The sequence below is a fragment of the Bos mutus genome, chromosome X, assembly GCF_027580195.1.
Source record: "Bos mutus isolate GX-2022 chromosome X, NWIPB_WYAK_1.1, whole genome shotgun sequence".
In the NCBI taxonomy this organism is placed as follows: domain Eukaryota; kingdom Metazoa; phylum Chordata; class Mammalia; order Artiodactyla; family Bovidae; genus Bos; species Bos mutus.
Window position 1 is genome coordinate 51,166,204 of NC_091646.1, and position 12,382 is coordinate 51,178,585.

Here is a 12,382-nt window from a genome sequence, read left to right on the forward strand (position 1 = left end):
TATATAAATTAGTCTCATAGTCACGATAATAGAATTAAATGCTTCATTTAGGTGACTTGTTTCATACTCAATTGGATTTTACCTAAAGAAAGCATTTCATGGTTTCTGATCTTTGTCTTTGTAGCCTAGGAAGGAATGTGAAGTAAAAATCACAAAGGTTCATTTTAATTATTTAAGTAATATTGTAGCTTTGATATGATTTGTAGTGTAATTTTTTATAAGCAGCAATTTCATGTACAGATAGGATTTGGAAAAGTCTTACAATTTAATTCTGGTAAAAAAGAGATCAGATGTGCAATTTGTCTAACACATTGCTTGTCACATTAAGTGTGCTCAATAAAAATTAGTTTTGTCCCTGCCTGTGATAACTCAAGTAGTGGTGCAGCCAACTCATTACAGTTCATTAAAACCTCAATTTTATACTTGTATAGTGTTTTTTTTTTTTTTAATTTAAGCCAAAGACTTTCATCTGATTTATTTGAAATCATTGTTTCTGCTTATTCATATTTTCTTTCATATCCTTTTTTGGGTATCTTTTTGAATCCTGATTTTATAGCTCTCTTGCATATTCTTGGGTAAATGAAGTACTTCATTTTATTCAGTAGGATCTTGAAGAAACTAGGAAGTCTAGTTGGAATTTAAAAAACATGGTTGAAATAAAAATATCTATTAATAAACTGTCAAGGAGGAAAAAAATCTTTTTTGTCCCTCTACCTTTTTCCAGCTGGGGCCGTGTAAATTAGACTGACAAAAGACAGATTAAAAAGAGAACAACAAAAAAAAGTTTATTAACCTGTTTATCAGGCATATGCTCCATATACTCAATAATGAGTAACTGAAAGGGATGGTTAGAGTTTGACATTATATAGCAGTTTTGAATAACAACAAATTCTTATAGAAGTGACAAGATGAAGGAAAAGGACTTTGAGTTTTTGGGGTAAAGAATTAGGAGAAGGTAAATATATCGGGAAACTAAGGGACGTGAGTCTGAGTGATCTCCGGGAGTTGGTGATGGACACGGAGGCCTGGCGTGCTGTGATTCATGGGGTCGCAAAGAGTCAGACACGACTGAGCGACTAAACTGAACTGAACTAAAGGGACCATAAAAGCTAATCAGTAAAGCTTGTTATATAGGTTCCTCTGATGTTGACTTCAGGCTGTAAGGGTCTATACTTGTCTCTGATGGTTAACTTCTGTCCATCCTATTACAGAGGGAAGGTGGACACCTTTACAACACAGTTCAGTTCAGTTCAGTCGCTCAGTTGTATCCAACTCTTTGTGTCCCCATGGACTGCAGCACACCAGGCCTCCCTGTCCATCACCAACTCCCGGAGTTTACTCAAACTCATGTCCATTGAGTCGGTGATGCCATCCAACCATCTCATCCTCCGTTGTCCCCTTCTCTTCCTGCCTTCAATCTTTCCCAGCATCAGGGTCTTTTCAGATGAGTCAGCTCTTTGCATCAGGTGGTCAAAGTATTGGAGTTTCAGCTTCAAAATCAGTCCTTCCAATGATTGATTATTCAGGACTGATTTCATTTAGGATGGACTGGTTGGATATCCTTGCAGTCCAAGGGACTCTCAAGAGTCTTCCCCAACACCACAGTTCAAAAGCATCAATTCATCAGCGCTCAGCTTTCTTTATAGTCCAACTCTCACATCCATACATGACTACTGCAAAAACCATAGCCTTGACTGGTTCTCAAAGAGGCGGACACGACTGAGCAACTGAAGTGAACTGACTAGATGGACCTTTGTTGGCAAAGTAATGTCTCTGCTTCTTAATATGCTGTCTAGGTTGGTCATAACTTTCCTTCCAAGGAGTAATTATCTTTTACAACTACTTTTAGGCAAATAAGATAGGGCAGAGTTTTACCTGTATTTTCCTCTTCTCAATTACCTTCAGATCAAAATTATTTTCATGTCAAAGTACCACATTTGCAGTGGCATATGTTGCTATTCTTTAAACCATTTTCTCTACAGTTCTCCATAAATCGATTCTATTATAGCACTTTGATTTGACCAGTGTAAACAAGAAATAATTATTTTTGTGTCCCTAACAGTAAGAAAATTACCACCAATAATATTTGGAAGGAGGAGAAAGAAAGGGAGAGTCAAGTTTTGGCAACTTTTCAAGAACTCATTGGATCCACAAAGCATGTCTCAGCTTTGATAAAAGATACTTAATTTAATAATAAAGGATATATAGAAATTTTAATGAATGATGAAAAATTAAGGAAATAAATCTAAACACAATAGGTAGTTTAAGGATTCTATAATATGCGGTACTTAGATTAAGAAGAAACATTGCTGGTTTATCAGACTTTAAGATCATGTTGCTGTTATTGCTTTATATTATAAAACAGATACCATTACTGTAGGCTCATCTCTAAAGGATAAGTCACTATAGTATGCCTTGGCAAGCATCTGTAGACTTAGATTCAACCCACTTCTAGCATTATTAGCCCTGCTATTGGGGAAAGAATCACAATCTATTTGAATCTTTGTTTCCTGTCCATAAAATAAAAAGAATGGATTCCATGGTTTCTTAATTCTAAAAGTGCATAAGAGTTTGATCAGCCTATGAATAAATTCATCTATTGTTGAGATAGAAAAGGTACTATGTTTTATTTATCTTTGTATTCCCCATAGGACCTAGCATGGTATCTAATAATATAATTCTTTTTGTTCAATAAACATATATTGATTATCTTCTAGGTTCCAAGGACAGTACTAAATTCTAGATATTCAGAGATGACTTAGACCTGGTCTCCACTCTTTTTAGACTTTACAGTCCAGAAGAAGAAAACAGTGTACAGGTAATTTAAACATCAAGAATTATGACAAGGGTAGGCAAAGAGCAGTATTTGCATATAATGGACATACCTTACAAGGGTCAGAGAAGGGCTTCCTGGAGGAAATTGCACGTCTTCTGAATCTTGAAGGATAGCTAACCAAATTGATGGAGAGGCAGAGAAAATAGCAAGAGGAGAAACAAAAAAATGTAAAAAGAATATGAATAAATATGGCATACATTCATCACAGTTTTCTTCTGAACTATTAAAAAATAAAATAGCGCCTAGGTTAAATAAGGGGCTTCCCTTGTGGCTCAGCTTGTAAAGAATCTACCTGCAATGGGGTTCGATCCCTGAGTTGGGAAGATCCCCTGGAGAAGGGAAAGGGTACCCACTCCAGTATTCTGGCCTGGAGAACTCCATGCACTGTATAGTCCATGGAGTCGCAAAGAGTCATACACGACTGAGTGACTTTCACTTTCAGTTATATAAAACCAATATGAAACCACCCTTATCATAAGGATAACTAATGCTACTTTATTTTCCATATTTTCTTTAGATTCTCAGAAATAGCTCCATTTTTATTTTACCTGAGCAAGTATATATGATATTCCTTCTAAAACGCATATCAGAACCTAGGCTTTATATCTCATGAAAAACTACCACAGATTTTGAAAGGGGAGAAAAATGATTATTGGGTATTTTATGGAAGGCTTGGCATTGTTTAGCACATCCTTCCTGGTTATCTGACTCTATAGTGCTCTGAGCCTTAACTGGATTAAAAAGAATTCTGGAAATTTTGCCTCAGTCCACTGTTCTGGTTTGTAACTTATCTAAGTGATGTTAGCTCATAAATCTACTCTTTGAAGTAGCAATCATGTAAAGTACCTGGTATGGTCCTTTTCCATGAGGCTCTGAGATTATTCTTCTTTGTTGATGATACAAACTCTAGCCTATAGTAGAACCTTCAGGTAAGCTTTAGAATACAACAAGATCATTAAGAGATTTAATGGCTGTGGTTAATTGATTGCTATTGTCTGTTCTACCATAATAGAGGTCCACCTAGTAAAAGCTATGGTTTTTCCAGTAGTCATGTATGGATGTGAGAGTTGGATTATAAAGAAAGCTGAGTGCTGAAGAATTGATGCTTTTGAACTGTGGTGTTGCAGAAGACTTTTGAGTGACCCTTGGACAGCAAGGAGATCAAACCAGTCAATCTTAAAGGAAATCAGCCCTGAATATTCATTGGAAGGACTGAAGCTGAAACTCCTATACTTTGGCCACCTGATGCGAAGAACTGACTCATTTGAAAAGACCCTGATGCTGGGAAAGATTGAAGGCAGAGGAGAAGGGGACGACAGAGTATGAGATGGTTGGGTGGCATCACCAACTCAATGGACATGAGTTTGAGTAAACTCCTGGAGTTGATGAATGACAGGGAGGCCTGGCGTGCTGCAGTCCATGGGGTTACAAAGAGTCAGACATGACTGAGCGACTGAACTGAACTGACTGAAAATTCTGCATATAACCACTTCATAGTATATAACTACTTCATAGGAATTTTGATGAGGGTTATTTCTGAAAGTAAAACAGTATTTTGGAGGGCACATTCATCACAGAGGGCACTGACAAATTGCCAGGGACTTCCCATAGAGCATGCAATTTCTGAAATGTTTATACCAATATTCTACCAAAACAAACTTAGTAAACGCTGAATGTCCTTCTGATCTAACAACTTTTCCCATGCACCTTTACTACAGTAACATATTAAACAAACCTAATTATTTCTAGTATTGTTATCTAGTCTAAGCTCACTCTGCTCACCACGATAGGCCAACAAGTCTGAGAGACGAGGTGTTGAGGCAAGACATGCTAAGTCACTTCAGTTGTGTCTTTGTGACCCTATGGACTGTAGCCCACCTCTGCCAATCAGATTTCCCAGGCAAGAATACTGGCATGGGTTGCCATTTCCTCCTTCAGTGAATCTTCCTGACCCAAGGATCGAACCCGTGTCTCTTAGGTCTCCTGCATTGACAAGTGGGTTCTTTACAACTAGTGTCACCCAGGGAATATAACTTTAAGCAGAGAGCCGACTGGCCTAGAAGATGGCAGACTAATGTCTGTAAATAACTATCTTGTTGGGGCTTGGATGCCAGGTTCTTTATGGATCAGAGATGGGGGGAGGTTAGCAAACAAAGTAAAATGACCATTTAATTCTTACAAATATCTTCCAAAATGTCAGTTTCACTTACTTACAGTCATTTCACAGGTGTATGAAATGGAATATCTCCTGTCATGACAATAAACAAAGATGCCACAACTATCTGTGATTCTGTCCTCAAAAATGTGATTTTCTGAGCCATGCCAGTAAGCAGCAGATGAGAGGCACCATTTTCCATACAAAGAATTCAAGAATGTCACAATCCTTCAGAGGTAGGCAAGGTCAAACTATCTCCCTATGAGCCAAACAAAGGCACCCTAGCCCAAGGGTCAGGAAGACAGAGGAGCAAGCAGGGCTCTCTGAGGCAGGCCATTATGTACAGTTATAATAATAAATAAGGGTTTCCCTTGTGGCTTAGCTGGTAAGGAATCCGCCTGCAATGTGGGAGGCCTGGATTCAATGCCTAGGTGGGGAACATACCCTGGAGAAGGAAAAGGCTACTGAGTCCAGTATTCTGGCCTAGAGAATTCCATGGACTGTATTCAGTTCAGTTCAGTACAGTCACTCAGTTGTGTCCGACTCTTTGCAACCCCATGAATCGCAGCACGCCAGACCTCCCTGTCCATCACCAACTCCGGGAGTTCACCCAAACTCATGTCCATCGAGTCAGTGGTGCCATCCAGCCATCTCATTCTCTGTCGTCCCCTTCTCCTCCTGCCTCCAATCCCTCAGAGCATCAGAGTCTTTTTCAATGAGTCAACTCTTTGCATGAGGTGGCAAAAGTACTGGAGTTTCAGCTTTAGCATCATTAATTCCAAAGAACACCCAGGACTGATCTCCTTTAGAGTGGACTGGTTGGATCTCCTTGCAGTCCAAGGGACTCTTAAGAGTCTTCTCCAACACCACAGTTCAAAAGCATCAATTCTTCGGTGCTTAGCTTTCTTCACAGTCCAACTTTCACATCCACACATGACCACTGGAAAAACCATAGCCTGGACTAGACAGAGCTTAGCTGGCAAAGTTATGTCTCTGCTTTTGAATATGCTATCTAGGTTGGTCCAGAGAAGGCAATGGCACCCCACTCTAGTACTCTTGCCTGGAAAACCCCATGGATGGAGGAGCCTGGTGGGCTACAGTCCATGGGGTTGCTAAGAGTTGGACACGACTGAGCGACTTCACTTTCACTTTTCACTTTCATGCCTTGGAGAAGGAAATGGCAACCCACTCCAGTGTTCTTGCCTGGAGAATCCCAGGGACGGGGAAGCCTGGTGGGCTGATATCTATGGGGTCGCACAGAGTCGGACACGACTGAAGCGACTTAGCAGCAGCAGCAGCAGCAGGTTGGTCAGAACTTTCCTTCCAAGGATCAAGAGTCTTCTAATTTCATGGCTGCAATCACCATCTGCAGTTATTTTGGAGCCCCAAAAAATAAAGTCTGACACTATTTCCACTATTTCCCCATCTAATTCCCATAAAATGATGGGACCAGATGCCATGATCTTCGTTTTCTGAATGTTGAGCTTTAAGCCAACTTTTTCACTCTCCTCTTTCACTTTCATCAAGACGCTTTTAGTTCCTCTTCACTTTCTGCCATAAGGGTGGTGTCATCTGCACATCTGAGGTTATTGATATTTCTCCTGGCAATCTTGATTCCAGCTTGTGCTTCTTCCAGCCCAGCGTTTCTCATGATGTACTCTGCATATAAGTTAAATAAGCAGGGTGACAATATACAGCTTGACGTACTCCTTTTCCTATTTGGAACCAGTCTGTTGTTCCATGTCCAGTTCTAACTGTTGCTTCCTGACCTGCATACAGGTTTCTCAGGAGGAGGTCAGGTGGTCTGGTATTCCCATCTCTTTCAGCATTTTCCACAGTTTATTGTGATCCACACCGTCAAAGGCTTTGGCATAGTCAATAAAGCAGAAATAGATGTTTTTCTGGGATTCTCTTGCTTTTTCCATGATCCAGCAGATGTTGGCAATTTGATCTCCGGTTCCTCTGCCTTTTCTAAAACCAGGTTGAACATCAGGAAGTTCACGGTTCATGTATTGCTGAAGCCTGGCTTGGAGAATTTTGAGCATTACTTTACTAGTGTGTGAGATGAGTGCAATTGTGTGGTAGTTTGAGCATTCTTTGGTATTGCCTTTCTTTGGGATTCGAATGAAAACTGACCTTTTCCAGTCCTGTGGCCACTGCTGAGTTTTCCAAATTTGCTGGTATAGTGAGTGCAGCACTTTCACAGTGTCATCTTTCAGGACTTTAAATAGCTCAACTGGAATTCCATCACCTCCACTAGCTTTGTTCGTAGTGATGCTTTCTAAGGCCCACTTGACTTCACATTCCAGGATGTCTGGCTCTAGGTGAGTGATCACACCATCGTGGTTATCTTGGTCATGAAGATCTTTTTTGTATAGTTCTTCTGTGTATTCTTGCCACCTCTTCTTAATATCTTCTGCTTCTGTTAGGTCCATACTATTTCTGTCCTTTATTGAGCCTATCTTTGCAGGAAATGTTCCCTTGGTATCTCTAAGTTTCTTGAAGAGATCTCTAGTCTTTCCCATTCTGTTGTTTTCCTCTCTTTCTTTGCATTGATTGCTGAGGAAGGCTTTCTTATCTCTTTTTGCTCTTCTTTGGAACTCTGCATTCCGATGCTTATCTATTTCCTTGTCTCCTTTGCTTTTTGCTTCTCTTCTTTTCACACCTATTTGTAAGGCCTCCGCAGATGGCCATTTTGCTTTTTTGCATTTCTTTTCCATGGGAATGGTCTTGATCCCTGTCTCCTGTACAATGTCATGAACCTCCATCCATAGTTCATCAGGCACTCTGTCTATCAGATCTAGTCCCTTAAATCTATTTCTCACTTCCACTGTATAATCATAAGTGATTTGATTTAGGTCATACCTGAATGGTCTAGTGGTTTTCCCTACTTTCTTCAATTTAAGTCTGAATTTGGCAATAAGAGTTCATGATCTGAGCCACAGTCAGCTCCCGGTCTTGTTTTTGCTAACTATATAGAGATTCTCCATCTTTGGCTAAAGAATATAATCAATCTGATTTCGGTGTTGACCATCTGGTGATGTCCATGTGTAGAGTCTTCTCTTGTGTTGTTGGAAGAGGGTGTTTGCTATGACCAGTGCATTCTCTTGGCAAAACTCTATTAGCATTTGCCCTGCTTCATTCCTTATTCCAAGGTCAAATTTTCTTGTTACCCCAGGTGTTTCTTGACTTCCTACTTTTGCATTCCAGTCCCCTGAAATGAAAATGACATCTTTTTTGGGTGTTCTAAAAGGTCTCGTAGGTCTTCATAGAACCGTTCAACTTCAGCTTCTTCAGCATTACTGGTCAGGGCATAGACTTATATTACTGTGATATTGAATGGTTTGCCTTGGAAACGAACAGAGATCATTTTGTCATTTTTGAGATTGCATCCAAGTACTGCATTTCAGACTGTTTTGTTGACCATGATGGCTACTCTATTTCTTCTAAAGGATTCTTGCCCACAGTAGTAGATATAATGGTCATCTGAGTTAAATCCACCCATTCCAGTCCATTTTAGTTCGCTGATTCCTAGAATGTTGACGTTCACTCTTGCCACCTCCTGTTTGAAAACTTCCAATTTGCCTTGATTCATGGAACTAACATTCCAGGTTCCTATGCAATATTGTTCTTTACAGCATTGGACCTTGCTTCTATCACCAGTTGCATCCACAACTGGGTATTGTATTGTCCACTGATCTCCAGTAGCATATTGGGAACCTACTGACCTGGGGAGTACCTCTTTAAGTAGTCTATCATTTTGCCTTTTCATACTGTTCATGGGGTTCTCATCGCAAGAATACTGAAGTGGTTTGCCATTCCCTTCTCCAGTGGACCACATTCTGTCAGACCTCTCCACCATGACCTACCCATCTTGGGTGGCCCCACACAGCATGGCTTAGTTTCATTGAGTTAGACAAGGCTGTGGTCCACGTGATTAGATTGACTAATTTTCTGTGATTATGGTTCATGTGTCTGCCCTCTGATGCCTCTCACAACACCTACCATCTTACTTGGGTTTCTCTTACCCTGGACATGGGGTATCTCTTCACAGCTGTTCTAGCAAAGCACAGCCGCTTCTTCTTACTTTGGACGAGGGGTATCTCCTCACAGCCACCCCTCCTCACTTTGAATGTGGAGTAGCTCCTCTCGGCCATCCTGCTGAGTAATATGTCCTGAAATTTTTATTTGTCCTAAATGTGGGAATTGATTTTGAGAAGACAAAATTAAGGGTTGACAGAGAAGATTTGTGCACTTGATTAGACAGGATTATAAGTGATTGAGAAACAATTGTTTCTCACCTATTTAATCAAAATATTGATACAAATAATGCATTTAAAAACTCAGTGTAACACTAGTAGAGCATTCTTTATCATTGCCTTTCTTTGGGAATGGAATGAAAACTGACTTTTTCCAATTCTGTGGCCACTGCTGAATTTTCCAAATTTGCTGGCATATTGAGTGCAGCACTTTCACAGCATCATCTTTTAGGTTTTGAAATAGCTCAACTGGAATTCCGTTACCTCCACTAGCTTTGTGCACAGTGTTGTTTTCTAAGGCCCACTTGGAACTCTGCATTCAAATGGGTATATCTTTCCTTTTCTCCTTTGCCTTTCGCTTCTCTTCTATTCACAGCTATTTGTAAGGCCTCCTCAGACAGCCATTTTGCCTTTTTGCATTTCTTTCCTTGGGGATGGTCTTGATCCCTCCCTCCTGTACAATGTCACGAACCGCTCTGCACATAGTTCTTCAGGCACTCTGTCTATCAGATCTAGTCCCTTAAATCTATTTCTTACTTCCATTGTGTAATCATAAGACATTTGACTTAGGTCATACCTGAATGGTCTAGTGGTTTTCCCTACTTTCTTCAATTTAAGTCTGAATTTGGCTGTAAGGAGTTAATGATCTGAGCCACAGTCAGCTCCCGGTTTTGTTTTTGCTGACTGTATAGTTTCTCCATCTTCGGCTGCAAAGGATATAATCAATCTGATTTTGCTGTTGACAATCTGGTGATGTCCACGTGTAGAGTCTTCTCTTGTGTTGTTGGAAGAGGGTGTTTGCTATGACCAGTGCATTCTCTTAGAAAACCCTGTTAGCCTTTGCCCTGCTTCATTCTGTACTCCAAGGCCAAATTTGCCTGTTACTCCAGGTGTTTCTTGATTTGCTACTTTTGCACTCCAGTCCCCTATATAGAAAAGGGCATCTTTTTGGGGTATTAGTTCTAGAAGGTCTTGTACGTCTTCATGGAACCATTCAACTTCAACTTCTTCAGCATTATTGGTCGGGCATAGACTTGGATTACTGTGATATTGAGTGGTTTTCCTTGGAAACGAACAGAGATCATTCTGTCATTTTTGAGATTGCATCCAAGTACTGCATTTCAGACTCTTTTGTTGACCTATGATGGCTACTCCATTTCTTCTAAGGGATTCTTGCCCACAGTAGTAGATATAATGGTCATCTGAGTGTCATCTGAGGAAAATTCTTAAAGAGATGGGAATACCTGACCACTTGACCTGCCTCTTGAGAAATCCGTATGCAGGTCAGATATCAATAGTTAGCCCTGGACATGGAACAACAGGTTCCAAATAGGGAAAGGAGTACTTCAAGGCTGTATATTGTCACCCTGCTTATTTAACTTATATGCAGAGTACATCATCAGAAACCCTGGGCTGGAGGAAGCACAAGCTGGAATCAAGATTGCTGGGAGAAATATCAATAACCTCAGACATGCAGATGATACAACCCTTATGGGAGAAGGCAAAGAAGAACTAAAGATCCTCTTGATGAAACTGAAAGAGGAGACTAAAAAGTTGGCTTAAAACTCAACATTCAGAAAACTAAGATCATGGCATCTGGTCCCATCACTTCATGGCAAATAGATGGGGAAACAGTGGAAACAGTGACAGACTTTATTTTTTTGGGCTCCAAAATCACTGCAGATGGTGATTGCAGCCATGAAATTAAAAGACGCTTGCTCCTCAGAAGAAAAGTTATGACCAACCTAGACAGCATATTAAAAAGCAGAGACATTACTTTGCCAACAAAGATCCAAATAGTCAAAGCTATGGTTTTTGCAGTAGTCACGTATGGATATGTGAGTTGGACTATAAAAAATGCTGAGTGCTGAAGAATTGAGGCTTTTGAAGTGTGGTGTTGGAGAAGACGCTTGAGAGTCCCTTGGACTGCAAGGAGATCCAACCAGTCCATCCTAAAGGAAATCAGTCCTGAACATTCATTGGAAGGAGTGATGCTGAAGCTGAAACTCCAATACTTTGGCCACCTGATGCGAAGAACTGACTCCTTTGAAAAGACCCTGATGCTGGGAAAGATTGAAAGCAGGAAGAGAAGGGGCAACAGAGTATTAGATGGCTGGATGGCATCAGCGACTCAATGGACATAAGTTTGAGTAAACTCTGGGATTTGGTGATTTGGTGAACAGGGAGGCCTGGAGTGCTGCAGTCCATGGGGTCGCAAAGATTTGGACACAAATGAGAGACTAAACTGAACTGAACACTATTAGAAGTGGAGAGTTATGTTCTGTAGTTATTTCCCCCTTAAATAATCAAGGGGCCTTCCCTGGTGGTCAGACGGTAAAGCATCTGTCTGCAATGCAGGAGACCCGGGTTCAATCCCTGGGTTAGGAAGGTCCGCGAGAGAAGGAAATGGCAGCCCACTCCATTATTCTTGCCTGGAAAATCCCATGGACGGCGGAGCCTGGTAGGCTACCGTCCGTGGGGTCACAGAGTCGGACACGACTGAGTGACTTCACTTTCTTTCACTTAAATAATCAAGGATTCAAGAAAGGCAACTTAAGTGAAAGAAAATTATTCTTGTAAAACAGAATTTCTGCTATTTAGGCAGATTGTTGTTGTTGTTTATTGGTGAAGTCATGTCCAGCTTTTTGCCACCCTGTGGACTGCAGCACACAGGGCTTCCCTGTCCTTCACTATGTCCAGGAGTTTGCTCAAACTCATGTCCATTGAGTCGGTGATGCCATCCAACCATCTCATCCTCTGTCGTCCCCTTCTCCTCTGCCCTCAATCTTTCCCAGCATCAGCGTCTTTTTCAATGCGTCAGTTCTTAAAAATCACATCAGGTGGCCAAAGTATTGAAGCTGAAGACTTCGGCTCCAGCATCAGTCCTTCTAATGAATATTCAGGACCGATTTCCTTTAGGAATCACCAGTTTGATTTCCTTGCAGTCCAAAGGACTCTCAAGAGTCTTCTCCAGCACCATGATTTAAAAGCCTCAATTCTTCAGCACTCAGCTTTCTTTATGGTCCAACTCTCACATCCGTACATGACCACTGAAAAAACCATAGCTTTAACTAAAGGAACGTTTGTTGGCAAAGTAATGTCTCTTCTTTTTAATACACTGCCTAGGTTTCT

General features: G+C 40.7%; 1 protein-coding gene across 1 annotated transcript in view; it reads right to left on the reverse strand.

The window, feature by feature from the left end:
• Positions 1 to 12,382, reverse strand: part of DCX (doublecortin) — a 403,487-nt gene that overhangs the window by 386,429 nt on the left and 4,676 nt on the right. Inside the window, exon 2 of the mRNA XM_070365902.1 lies at positions 2,886 to 2,949. The gene's annotated coding sequence lies outside the window, so the exon portion shown is untranslated. The remainder of the gene's footprint in view (positions 1 to 2,885; positions 2,950 to 12,382) is intronic.